Genomic DNA, 14,396 nt, shown 5'->3' with positions numbered 1-14,396 from the left:
TAAAATTTAGAATAGAGATATTGGGAAAATGTAAAATTGTGTACCTCTCCAAACTGTTTCCATTGTCCCCTCTGCCCTGAGATAAGGCAAAAATACAGCACACGAAAGTAGTTAAGGTATATCTTTGTTTCAAAACTGACCAGGAAGAGAGGAAACTTTCGGGCAGTAAATGCCATCAAAGGAATAACCTCATCACTCAACCCTGTGGAGCCAAATGAGTTTTCAGATGAGGCAGCAAGTGCACACCTGGGTCTACCAGATGTACTTGCCAACCCTTTTCTATCATAATATAGGAAGCCCATACTTTTTGAATGTCCTTGTTTACACAAGATGTCCTTTACTGGCGTTATGTTTTTACATTTTAAAACATATATGCACAAAAGTGAGTTGTAAAAAGGTGAGGTAAAGATAAATAGAAACTCATCTTTTACTGCTGCAACTAGATGTATCATCTGATGCAATTCGGGGACACGTACATCCCACGTACTTTGGAGCGTGGATTCCTAAATGTTTCTATGCCCATGGCACCAACTTTAACTTTGAATAGTTCTTGTTGCGCTATTACTGTTTTAGTCTGTAGGCAATACTAGATGTACAATGATTGCTGGCACCTGATCTTATGATTGTTTATTTCTTCCAAATGGTTTGGAAGCACAGGCTCAACCATGAATCTTTTACTCTCTCCTAGTGATAACAAGACTCCATAATGTAACTTATATAAGAAACACTGTAGTTCTTCCTCTTGCAGAAAGATATAAAACTAAATGTCTGGGAGTAGAATACAAAGACTCTGACTTTTGCAGTCTGGAAGGAGCCTCTGGTGAAGTATGATAACTCTCAGAGAGTTTCATTTCCCACCCACTACAGGATAGTTACCCTTAGAAATGTCCTTGACAAGACAGGAGTAGCAAAGTCAAAGCAGGTACCAAACTGTATCAATGTATTTTTATTACCATAATCATAATTTTATTATTACCAGCATCATGATATAAAATATTACATATTTTAACACATTTCATTTAGTTTAATCAGAAATGTAATTCATACAAACATGGTATATCTTGTGAGAACTTTGACTCAAACATGCTGTGGCTCTCAGAATGTTGAGCTCTTTGGAAATGCAAGGCACTCAAGACAGCCCCATATGATCAAAAATGGTACCAGCATCAATTAATGCCAACAATTGCAATTAGGAAACCACAGGGTAATGCATGAGGGAACTCAGGTGAGTAAACAGAGGCCTCAATTGACTTTGCCAAGCCTGAGTAAGGGTGAGCACATAAAACACTGTGTGACATACACATGATATTCTGGCTGGCCGAGTCAGTGCACAGGAAAAATCAAGTTGTGGTGACAGAATCACAACAGTGACAATCTGAGGGGGTGATGACTTGGAAGAGACACAAAGGAATTTTCCCTCTTAATAGAGCTGTTCTATTTATTGATTAGGTTGGTGGTTAGATGGGTATATGAATTTGTCAAAATGTGTTGGACAGTACACTTAAAATACATGCATGTTATTTTATGTAAATTATGCCTCAATGAAAAGTTTAGCCAAAGCAAGCAAACAAAACAGGCAAGTAAAGATGGAAAAAAAAAATACAAGATACAGGAATTAGGAAGTAAAAGTGGGTGGATCCAGATGAAATTTTTTAGGCATCATTTTGCTGTGGTAAAATTTGTCCTTTGCTCTCATGAACAGATAGCGTTTGGTTTTAGGGCTGAGTGTTCGGCATTTTAAAGAGACTGTGTTAGCACAGCAGGAAGACTGTTATTAGGATATTAGTGCTTTTTCAGTATTTTGTGAAATGCTCAATGCTCCAAGATATGTGGGATGTGTGTACCCTTAAGTTGCACAAAATGATGCACCTAGTTGCAGCAGTAAAACTTCAGAGCTTCTATCTTTATTTATCTTTTATATCATCCTTTTACAACTCACTTTTGTATTATAATTTATATGCTTTTAAATATTTATTATAGGTGTCCTTATTGTAATTGTGAAAATTATTAACTATGAAGAAAACAACTGAAATATGAGTGCAAAAAACAGGTAGCTTTTGTTCTGTCAAAAACACATCAGTTGCTTTGTTAGAGCCTCTATCCAGGTAAACCACTTAGATACTGTGTCTGTGTATATCAATAAGAATCAATATGACTCAATGAGAAAAGACAGAAAACTAATTAAAAATGTGGGACATTATTGGGCATTTAACAAAAAGAGAATAAAATATGAAAAGGTACTCAACCACATTAATTATCAGGGAAATATGAATTCAAACCACAATGCTATACCACTACATATGTATCTGAATGACTAAAATAAAAATGACTGACAATACATAGAGCTAGTGATGGTGGATACAGGGTAGCTAGAACTCTCACGTGCTGTGGAAGTAGAAATTAATGCAACTACTTTTGAAAACTGACAGCATTACTGGTCATGAAAATTATATACTCTGTGATCCAACAATTCAACTTCCAGGTATGTAGCCAAGACAAAGATACCGTGTGTTTACCAGCAGACACATACTGGAATTTATATAGTAGAACTATGATAATAGCAAAAAATTAGAAGCAACCTAAATGTCTATTAGAAGTCAAATGAAATGGTGGGTTAGTTATACAATAGCATAGTTCAGAGCAATAACAATGAGCACATGATGTTGACACCTAACCACCTGGATGAATCTCACAAACAGAAAGTTGAGCAAAAGAGGCAAGACACAAAAGAGTATGTTCAATACAATTTCATTTAAGTAAAGGATCAAAAACAGATTATCTCTGATGACAGAAGTCGGAATATTGATTAAATTGGGGGGTGGATGGTAGGAAAGTGACTGGGAGGGGCTTTGGGGATGTTGACAGTGTTTTATTTCTTGATCTAGGTAGCAGTCACAAAGGTGTGTTCACTTGCAGAAAATGTATTCGAAAAATTATACTCACACTTAAATTGAGTATAGTCTATCCACGTATTCAATTAAAAGGCTTACTTAAAAAGAATTACTTTCACATAAGTTTTGTGGAAAACAACCACCAAGAAAAGAACAAGCAGAAAATATGAACATAGATGGTTGCAACACTCAGATTGTTAAGCAAGTATCTGTATCTTCTCACTCCACTTTAAAGCCACTGAAACTGAAAAGTAATGTATTATGAATAAAATCTGTGTATAAAAGGAGGCTGTGAAACCAATCCGAACTCAAAGAAAAGGCTATGATGCCACCTCAGAATATTGTCAAACGCATATGCAGGTATATATTTTACATTAATATAAAATAATTAAGTGACTTAAAGCACATATGGCACACGTCTATTTACATCTCATGCTTTATAAATATGCATTAGTATTGACCAATTAGCTACCAGACCAAAAGCAGGGTATAAAATCTTTTCTGGTATTGACAAACAGAAACCTATAACCTCTAGCTACTCAGAAATACTGACTCTCTAGGTTTCTCACCAATTAGACACTAAACACCTTCATAGATTCAATTGTTCTCTTTTAACGAGGGGCAAGTGGATCTTTGCTTTGGCCTGGAAAATGACTAGGTATACTAGTAACTTAAAATTACCAGAGTCTTGGCATCTTCCTTTCCTTCCACATCAAGTTGACATCTGCTAGCTTTCATATTTCTTAAAATGGTAATCTCTTGGAAATTTACCCAGAAAAAAAAGTTAATAATGACCTAACACTTTATTAATGAGCATGAAGTATGATAGAATTCTCAATAACATATTTGTAGTGTAGGGATGGAGAGAAGACTTCCGTTCTACCTTATTTGAAGATCCCTTAAAATGAATGACGATACTCAAATTAACAGGAAAAAAAACATAACAAATGTATTAATGTGAATATGAACATGGAAGTCACTCAAATGTGAGACTCCAAAAAGGCCAGATGGTTGGGGCTTAAATACCTTCTTCAAGGAAGGGAGGGAAATGGTGGGGGGTTGCAGGCTAGGGGGGCGCTGTAGGCAATTTTTAGAGGGCTAGTAAATAATTTTTAGAGGGAACGAATGGATCCAGAAGACCAGACAGTGCTTTGTAAATGATTCTCTTTGGAATCGGAATGGGACTTACAAGTTATGCGAAGGTGAGGAGAGGAACTGCATTGTGAACAAAGGTTGTCTTATTATGCAGATAATGTCTCCCAGGCGATCTCTCAGAGCTGCCCTCGGAAGAATAGATGGAAAGTCTGTCTGGGTGTGGTGATGACTTTTAGTTTTTTCTCTTTTCTGTAGTTAACCCTCTTCCTGTTTGCCCTGAGAATACTTGCCGGCAGCCCTTGCAGCTGCAGCGTTTATCCCGACATAACTTTGCCATGAAATATCTCACTTTTTTTATTTTTACATTGCTGTAGTGTATTGACTTAAAACAAAAGACATCATACTATTTATAGTATTCTGTTTTTAGTAGTGGTATTTCCATTTACAAAATATAGTAATTCTCGATTGCTGAAAATGTCAAATCCTAGAAAATGTAGCATGCCCACGTGTGATGTTAACATTGTTCTCCAACAGTTGTTGGCCAAAGATTCAGTCGATGGATCCGATTTTTCTGAAATAGATGATTCTGATGATTCAGATGATGCTGATGTTAGTTCTGTTTAGAAATAACTCCAAGAACAGTTTTTGTATTTTATTTTCACTTTGAAAATCAGTCAGATTTGCTTCTGCCTCAAAGAGCGTGTTTATGTAAAATTAAATGAGTACTGGCAGCGAGCTGCACTTTGTTTTTCTAAATGAGAAAAGGGTTAATCTTTCCCGGTTATTTAATACGATTCTCAGGGAAAGAGTCTTAAGACAGTTGCTTTCTTTTTTGGGAAGAAATTATCTTGGTCAGGAAATAAAACTCCAGAGAGAATCCCTGTGAATCTCTCTCTGAAAAAGAAAGAGGATTCAGAAAGACAGGGGCTGGTAGACCTTGGTTTTGGGACGAATTTCTGAGTCCTTCCAATTTCTTTCAATTTCAAGTGCTCAGCATACCAATGCACCATAGCTTGGAGTATCATTCTCTCTATGGCATCCCTGCCTACAGCTTCAATCCCATGTCTACAAAAAGCTTTCTCAGAATGTGAATTTCTGAGGCATATTTTGTGACGATCATCTCTCTCTCATTTCTGCCTCCCCCATTCTCTTAATCTTACCTTTGCAGCTATTCTCTTTTGTGTAATACAGACTGGTGGAAGAGGCTCCTTTCCTAATTTTCCCTAAAACACACTTTAAAAAGTCTGTTCATAACCTTAAACATCCAACTCTTGGCTCTCAGACATTCCCAACTCAGAGTATTTCTCACTGGCAGGTTTTTCTACTAAAGCCTCTGATTCTCCAGCAGTGTGACTTCTCCTACATCTCCCCAAGTTGGCTTCATGTCTATCACTCTGGTATTGCTCCAAAACTACTCACTTCCCAGAGAGAAAAGTTCAACTTTCCATTTCTCCACCTCTTCCCCCAAAACTCATTTCAGCATTGTCCAGAGAGCTTTAAGTAAGAAACTGAATTCACCCTTTAATGTGTTCTTAAGCTGACAATTTACTTCCTGAAAGTCTGTTGATAGCTCTGAAAATTAAACTTCTAATAAAAAAAAAAATAGGGATGACATTATCTTTGCAATTGTTCTATAGTGCCTTAGTTCCATCAGTTCTCAGGACTCATTTATTTTCACCAGCTATTCACAAAGTGGTCGGCTGTCTCTGCTGACCTTCCACATCTCCCATCTCCCTTTTCCCTCTAGCCTGTCTCTCTCTCCACCCACTCCCCATCAAGCAAAGGCCTGACATTTTCTTCATTAGTTTAGCTGTTTAGTTGCTTGATCAAAAAGAAATATAATTTGCATATCTTCCAGACAAAGGTTAAAAGTGTCCTGTACCTGGGCTTCTTCCTGTCTGTGCCCCAGGCTTTACCTGACTGCTCTGCTCATAGGGGAAGGCATGAGAGATGGATGCACCACTGCCCAGTTCTAAACTCTGACAGAAAGGAAACTAGCTGTTGAGTGTCTGATAGTAAAGTGATATATCAGAATAACAGATAATCTAAATTCTAAAAATCCAGATATGAAAATGAACTTTGCCAAGTAGGAAATTCTACTTAATTCAGGCATTTAGATTCAGATTACTCAAAACGGCATTTCATATAATAATCATCTTCAGCATTACTAGCTTATCTGGAGACAGAGTGATTTGGGGATAGCACATTAATGGAATGTCTATGGAAATCCTGAAGGGATTTTACACAGAGGGACATTACACAGAGACCAGAAAGTCTCTGGTCTCAAGAGACTTTCAAATCTTTCAATTTTTTCTCTGAGGTTAAGGCTGTATCACCACTATGAATTCTCTGAGCAGTAAATCTTTGCATCATACTGGTAATTCATCACCTTTTTGTTTGTTTGTTTGTTTGTTTTGAGACGGAGTCTGGCTCTGTCCCCCAGGCTGGAGTGCAGTGGCCGGATCTCAGCTCACTGCAAGCTCCGCCTCCCGGGTTTACGCCATTCTCCTGCCTCAGCCTCCCGAGTAGCTGGGACTACAGGCGCCCGCCACGTCGCCCGGCTAGTTTTTTTGTATTTTTTTTAGTAGAGATGGGGTTTCACTGTGTTAGCCAGGATGGTCTCGATCTCCTGACCTCGTGATCCGCCATCACGTTTTTGGTTCATCTTGGAAGTTCAGAAATCGTTTTCCTTCAGCTTTGTCATCAGTTACAGTTGCAGTTTTGCTGTTTTGCAATTATATGTTATCATCTGTTCATCATGTCACCCCATCTTCTGAACTGACTTCCAAGCCCCATACTGAAAGCCACGTGATGTTTTCTGGTCCACTGGTATGCCTTGTTTATGCCCTCCTACTTCCTAGTTCCTAGTTCCCTTCAAATAAGGCTGAAAGCAGGCAGCTATAGTATCATTGCTCAGAAAACTACCATCACTGATAACCAATCACAATGTTACAAGCCAGATCTCCTAAGCTTCCCCATCTGCCTCACAGCCCCACACACAAAAACCTTGATGCGCAGAAGCAAAGCAATTACTTAAAATGTAACAAGGCACATTCCCAAACTAAAATCATGACTCACTCTGCCCAGGCAATATTGATACTTTATATTTTATATATTTGAACTGAGGTTGCAGTTTATTTTCCAAACGCAAACATGTGTTTAATTAGAACAAAATGTGCATCTCTGTAACACTGAATTTTAAGTACCAAGTTCCAAAGTTTATTGATTGATGATTATTGTGGGGAAACATGAGCTCTTATGCATAAATCTTTTGACAGGAGCTGTCTGTCAAAAATAATGATCCTTTTAAAACTCATGAATAAATAATGATGCAGGTCCACTTTACATAAAAATACATACTCATTTACACTCTGTCCACTGAAATGAAATATGGTGATTTAAAATAATGATTCTGTGATGGGTGAGTAATGAAACATTATTAATTCAATACACATGGTATTTTATACTCATTCTCAAATTACATGCATCTATTTTCAATATTAACACATTAGGCTGTTTTTTAAAGACCTTTAACAAAATGTCTGGTACAGAAAATCCTTTCATGGATGAGATTGTGAATTTTAGTTCTGCCACACTAGGGTCTCGTTTTGGTCACAAGCTGGAAAGTAATAACCCGGCTGTCACTGTGGTGATGTTTTATTGTCTGCCTAGACTTAGAGCATCCAGAAGAAACCACCTCCTTTTTCTCCCATAGGAAAAGGTATGAATAGTTGAGAGGGAGAGCCCGAATGCCATTTGCCTTTCTCCATTCTTTCCCATCTGGAATTTGATTCTGTTAATCTGCCTTTTCTCTCTTCTTCTCTTCCTTTATCCCACCCTGATTTTCCATCTGCAAGCTGTGTAAAAGGATCATAATATCTGGGACGTCTCCGAGTGCTTTCACCAGTAACTCAGGAGCAGACGGTTAGGAAATTAGGACAATCATGTTCCACTTTTTCTATTAGGAGATTTAGTTTCACTCTTTGCTGTTGGATTTTTCAGTTATTTCTTCCGGCTTTCCTTTTTTTTCCAGTCATGGTCCAATCTCAGAAGTGGAAATTACGGGAAAGGGGATCTGGTCGGGAATGGGTGTGCTCAAGCTTGGAAACATGGGAAAAGAGACATAACAGCTCAGTTTCATTTTTCTTTATACCTCTAAGCCCCACCATTTACTTTGGAATCCTTAGCTGGTTTTCAAAAGCCTAGGTTTAGGAATTCGAGGAATGCTCACGGCAGTGTCTGCGACCATCTCATAGATGAGGAAATTGAGACACAGTGAAATGATGTGCAGTATACACACCTACACGGGGCACTCCCACAGGGAGGCAGATACACTTTTTGTTAAAAAACACAATGCACATACAAATGGCCTGCTTTCCAAGACCGGTACTGGTGTCTTCCTAAGCACTGTTCCTTGACACCACTGTTCTTGTCACACCAAGATAGGTTCCGCTGCCTCAGTCACAAGCCATTTTCCAAAATGGGCAATGCCCATGAGTGAAAAAGAAAAGCCTTCGTTCCATATTTTAAATCAACTTGTTTAAGTAACTCAGTGCTGTGCAGCCTAATTAAAGTTTTCACATTCAGAAGATAAAGTATTGACTTTTTCCAAATTCAAATCAATCTGGATTTTAAATTTTGTGAAACCCTTGTGATAATTTTAGATCTCCTGTCATGTTTGAGTAGAAAGTCTGGACATTCTGAGGTCACCATGGGGGCTTCAAAGACAAATAGCAAGTGAAATTAATTTTAAATCTTTGGTTAAAGTCAACCACCTCTTAAAATGGATTTGAAAATCTTACCTTAAATGCCTTTCAAATGAATGTTTCATACAGAAGAGTGATTCAAAGTGATTCATAAAAATATACATTTGAAAACTTCATGTTTAAATATGGCTTTCACATAATTACAATGTGTCAACTTAGACATTACACAGACATGGTATGTGGGAAGGGTTAACTTCAACTAGCAAACAATTTTCTTTTTAATAATCTTTCACATGTGGCCTCTGAGCTGAGAATGGAAATGATACTGTTTCTATATGTGTCCTTTTTCACTTGCTTATATATCTTACGGGGGTGGCTGTTTTTATAGATATCAGCCAATTGCATGCTAAAGTTACGCTTTTCTACATTTTATGCATGTGATACATGTTTGTTCCTTTTCGAGTTCTAAATTTTTATTTGGAAAAAGGACCTATAGATTTGTATGGGCCTTTGCTAAATTTATTCCCCTAAACTTGAGTTGTTAGATATAGAGAGAACACAATTTTTATTGCATTTTATTATGCAATATAATGCCTATGAAATTAATTTAAGTCAATTAGTAATAACAATTTGTAGTTCATGCTAAGTGCAGCATTACATTAGACCAGATAAAAATAAAGAGCATTATAAAAACTAATCACAAACCTAAAAAACAGCATTGCAGGACATCATGTTGACTAATTTCCCCAAACAGGAAATAGAAACGCTAGGGAAAATGGAACATTATTAATTCAAACATTTTTCTTTAAGAATTTTAGGGATTTCTAAATATGTATGCCATTTTGGGATACTTCTTTTTCATAAATAAATCTGTTTTATTTATAGACATAACTAACTTCTGTTACTGATTTTAGGTTGTCTCCAAAATAATATATTATCAATAGTCACTAAAGAAAAATAACATAACTTTCAGGCCAAGACCAAGGGTTGGGGGCATTCAGCTGGTGAGTGAGCACAAGGATTCAGCTGGCCTACCTCCACGCCTCTAGTGAAGGCATACTTAATCTCTGATGCAAAGGACCACGGCATTAGTATTCCGGAGTCAATCTACTAATTTTTTTGTTTGTTTTTTCAGCCATTTTTACTTCCACATTGATCATCACACATCTATGCAAAGATGAGAATTATTAAAGTTATCTATTCATAGAGATAGGTTAACCTTCTGAGAATTGGCCAATTAGGTACAATTAATTTTGTGGAGGCATAGAGGAAATAAAAATAAAGTTATTTTTCAAAACAATAACTTATTTATATCTGGACTACACATGAGATTAAGCAGACAAAATTTGACACTGCAGCTACTCATTTTGCATATAATAAATTATTTACTTAGATGCTTAATTTTGTTGTTTTTTATATCTTTATTTCTTTGTTGAGTCATATAGTTGAAACATCTTTTAAGATGAAAATGTGTTAAAGTCTTTCTTATGGAGCAAAAACTTTCTAAAAGAGCTAGTGAGAATTGTTTTACTCCAAAGATGAAGACGTGTGGCTTCTTGTATTCCTTGCTTGGTCATTATTTGTGTGACTGTCACATCCTGGGTGTCATTATTTTTTTAAAAAGTTAAAATAATTCAGACACAAAGTAGTACAAGGGTGCATACTGTATTTATATAAAATGCAAAGGCAATGCTGTTAGAAGTAGGACAGCAACTATCTTTGGGAGGGTGGGGAATGTGGTGATTGAAAAAGGGTAAGAGAGTTACTGGTTTCTGGAAATAATCTTTCTTTAATCTGGATGCTGATTGCAATACACATGGTGTGTTTTTTTAATGTAGGGAGCTATACACTTTAATTTGATAGTTTTCTGCATGAATATTGTATTTCATTTAAAAGTTAGAAAATAGGAAAGGATGTTAAAGTAAATTTTTCTAACAGTCCCTTTTTTAAAACCAAATTCTACTATTCTGTGAAAACTGCCTTTTTATAAGAGGATGCCCACCATCAGTCAAACATGTTTAAACAACTCAGGGACATCGTTTCGAGCATTTATGAATAGACCATGCAGTAATAGCTTTCTCATCCTCACTTCTCATTTTCTCCTAATCTGCTGGAGGCTGGAAAAAAGACAAATAATCACATTTATTAATCAAGGGTTTGGTAAGCTTGATTATTTGTTACTGTCAAATTTTGCAGTAAAATCCACTAAATATCTGAATGACTGCATTTGAAAGCTTAAAGTTGCCAGAAACCTGAATTTCAGCTAAATGAGGCTGCTCTGTACCTAGTTTCAAAGACCTTCACCTCAGAAAGGATATCAGATTTCTTTAATAGCCCTCCTTTTGTACAGGGAATTTTTTTTCTTTTTTTTTTTTGGCAGGATCCTCAGAAGATTTTGCTGTTGCTGATGTGGTCTCTTCTGAATATTTCCAAAGCTTTGCTAAAACAACTTTGTTGCCAACCTAGATCTTCTATTGTGGAGTATTTGTTAACAATATTATGTATTATTTTTAAAGCTTATATCCATTCCGCTACAATTTGTACACATTGATCTTAAGACTTTCAATTACAAAAACAGATTAGGTCTACATCAGTGGTTCTCAATGCTGATTTTGCATTAGAGTCATCTGGTGTGTTTGCTTCGTGCAAACACACAGCTCCAAGTATCATCCTGAGAGTTTCGACAGGTCTGGAGTGGCCTGAGGACCCAGTATTTTTGCATAGCTCCGATAGGGGACATGGCTACACAGTCAGGTTTGAGATACATGACTACATCTTCTCCTCCATGGAAGATGACCATTTTGTTCCCCCTCCTTTGCAAGGCACACAGCTCTGGCTTCTTCAACTGACCGTGGGGTTATTTTACACATCTGTTATTACTCTGGTCACCATCCCTGAACTTAACATTCTTAATGTGTTGTTTAAATGTGGCTACTGGGTGTGGAACTCAATGCTGCAGATGTGATATGACTAGAGTGGATGGAAACTTTTTTCTCCCTCATTATCTAGATTGTAAGCTTCTATTGCTGCAGTCTAGCAATATGTTTGCTTGTTAAATAATCATATTCTACTGTTGTCTTATGGCAAAGGTATGGCTAGTCATAAATCCTAGGGCTTTTTATCTGGATTTTCCTTCCTGCCTTTCTGCCTGAAAGCATTGTCTCCTTCTATCAAGAATCACAGAGTGTTATTTGGGGTTTGGCCCTAGAAATCCAGTAGGAAACATGTCAGACCCCGTCCCTGCCTTACCAGAGTTGGGGTTCAGACAAGCAAAGCCACAGTTATACTTTTAGACTAGTTCTAACCTAGGCTGTTCCAGCATAATGAATGATTTAGGAATACCCCTAACTTGATCCAGAAATGATTTGGGGCTGTGGACAGGATTCTTGAAGGTGTACAGCTGAACTCATCTTGCTCACCTGGAGTGCAGGAATCTTGCCTGTGTTAATGGGGTAGGTTCTGATATTTATATTTAACACCATCTGGAAGGGTTCTGTAAGTTGGAATGTTACAGGTATAGCAATAGGATTTGATGCGAATGACTGGACTTTGGCTATGTAGTGAGATCTATAACCATTTCATTATATGGTCTTATACTCTGCAGTCAGGATTTCAGAGTGGTGGAGGTAACCACTTTTCTGGTTTCTCTGAATCCTCTTTCGTTTGCTTCCTTTCCCCCATGACTGTAATGAGGTGTCTGGGATGTGATTCAGCATATATGACTGTTCTCAGTGAGCTGTTATTCATGCAGCTGCTTAAAGAACCATTCTGCAGTACTGAGCCGTGCTTTCCTCCCAAGCTCGGGTTGTCTGTTTGGTCAGATAGTGGGAAGAAGTAGGGGCTGCTGCTGCTGCTTTTTCTTTTTAGGTTTTGAAGACCGTGTTTTGTCTGTTTCCTTTGCTGACCCTCTCTGTTGTATGTGCTCCTGCATTTGGGTGGGTTTTAAAAATTCCTTTTGGATGCCAAGAGCCATTGTTCAACGGCATCCCAAAGCTAGGCCAACTCATGGAGCTCTGTCTGACATTCTCACGGGGACCTTGTGAAACATTTGTTGGCAGCGGGAGCCCTGTGGCCTCTCTGCCTAACCCCCTGACAGCCAGTGTTTGGTATGCTCTGCGTATATGATCCCTGATACATTTCCTTTTGTTGATTGGAGGCTAGAATTACAAGTCCATCAAGACCATTTTAAATCTCAGTTCTGTCATCTGTCTCAGCTATAAACGATCTGAAAATTTCATAGTCGTAGCTCCTTCAATAGCATATAAATCCTGAATCAAAACACTGACAGATTCAAATTAACACAGAAAATTGAGAAACTTTCAGACACCTCTAAGTGACTATCAATACACTAAGTAGTTCTGTTTTGTAGTGACCATTCAGCTAGTCCGTATGTTTTGATTGTTGTTTTTAGCATCTTATATTGTAAAATATAAAATACATAAAAAGGTGCCCCAAACAAAAACAAACAGCTTCATAAATTTTCACAAATAAACTGTATAGTTTCTACCCTCCTCGGGAAATAGAAACTCTTCTTCCGACAGAACTTAGTCATTACGCTTCTTCCTCTCACACCAGATTTTTATGCATGTCACTGTTTTTGCTTTATAGTTTTAACCCTTAGGTACAAGAGTTTAATTTTGCTTGTTTTTTGAAATCTATGTAGATGAAATCATTATCACGTCTTCTTACTACTCCTGGTGGTCTCTTCTGGAAAACAGAAGTTCTTTATTTTCATATAGTTTATCATTCTTTCTTACATGCTCCTCTTACGTAAGGAACATTCTTTCTCTACCCAGATCATGAAGATCATCTCCTATTTTTTCTTTTAGAAACTTTACCTAGCTTCGTTTTTCACTCATAACTTTCCAATGAATCTGAAATTAATTATCTTTTGCATGGTGTAATGTAGGGGACCAAGATTCATTTTATCACTTCGGAGAACCAGTATCCCCAGAACTGTCTATTGGGAAGCTCTGCTTTCTCAGTGCTTTGTATTTGCCCTTTGTTGTTAATGAAGCATCCGTGTATGAGGGGATTGCTTTTGATTTCTCTGGTCTGTTATACTAGTCTACTTATCTTTGTACTAAGATTACAGTGTCATAGTTACTACAACTTTACAGACTCGATACTTGAGACAACAAAACTCCTCACCTTTGTCTTCTTCTTCAAGAGCAACTTGCCTACCCTTGATCATCTGCATCGACATACACATTTTAGAATCAGTTTTTCAAAACAACAGTGTTTAAAAAAATACAAATATGCAAACAAAATTATGTTGGAATTTTATTTAGTATTGTGTCGAATCAACATAGGTGCATTAATATCTTTAAAATATTGAGTCTTCTAAACCATGAATGTGGCATATCACTTTATTTAGAACATCCTTGTTTTCTCTTATTAATATTTTATAGTTTTCCATGTTGGAAGTTGCACACAAGTTGTTAAATTTATTTCAAGATATTTGCACACTCTTTTGGGGGTGCAAGTAATATATTTTTCTAACTTTTGTTTCTTTCTTGTATATAGAAATTCAGTTGATTTTTGCAGCACTACCCTTTCATCTGGAAGTCTTGCAGAATTCAATTCTGAATTCTAATATTTTTTTGCAGATTTTTTTGGAAAATATGTTCTAATTTTTTTATTTTTAACTTATATAACTAATTTACTTTTCTTGATTAACTGACTGGGACTTGCAGTACAATGT

This window comes from Papio anubis, chromosome 10 (assembly GCF_008728515.1).
Source record: "Papio anubis isolate 15944 chromosome 10, Panubis1.0, whole genome shotgun sequence".
Classification (NCBI taxonomy): domain Eukaryota; kingdom Metazoa; phylum Chordata; class Mammalia; order Primates; family Cercopithecidae; genus Papio; species Papio anubis.
Note: the sequence above shows the minus strand (reverse complement) of the source record.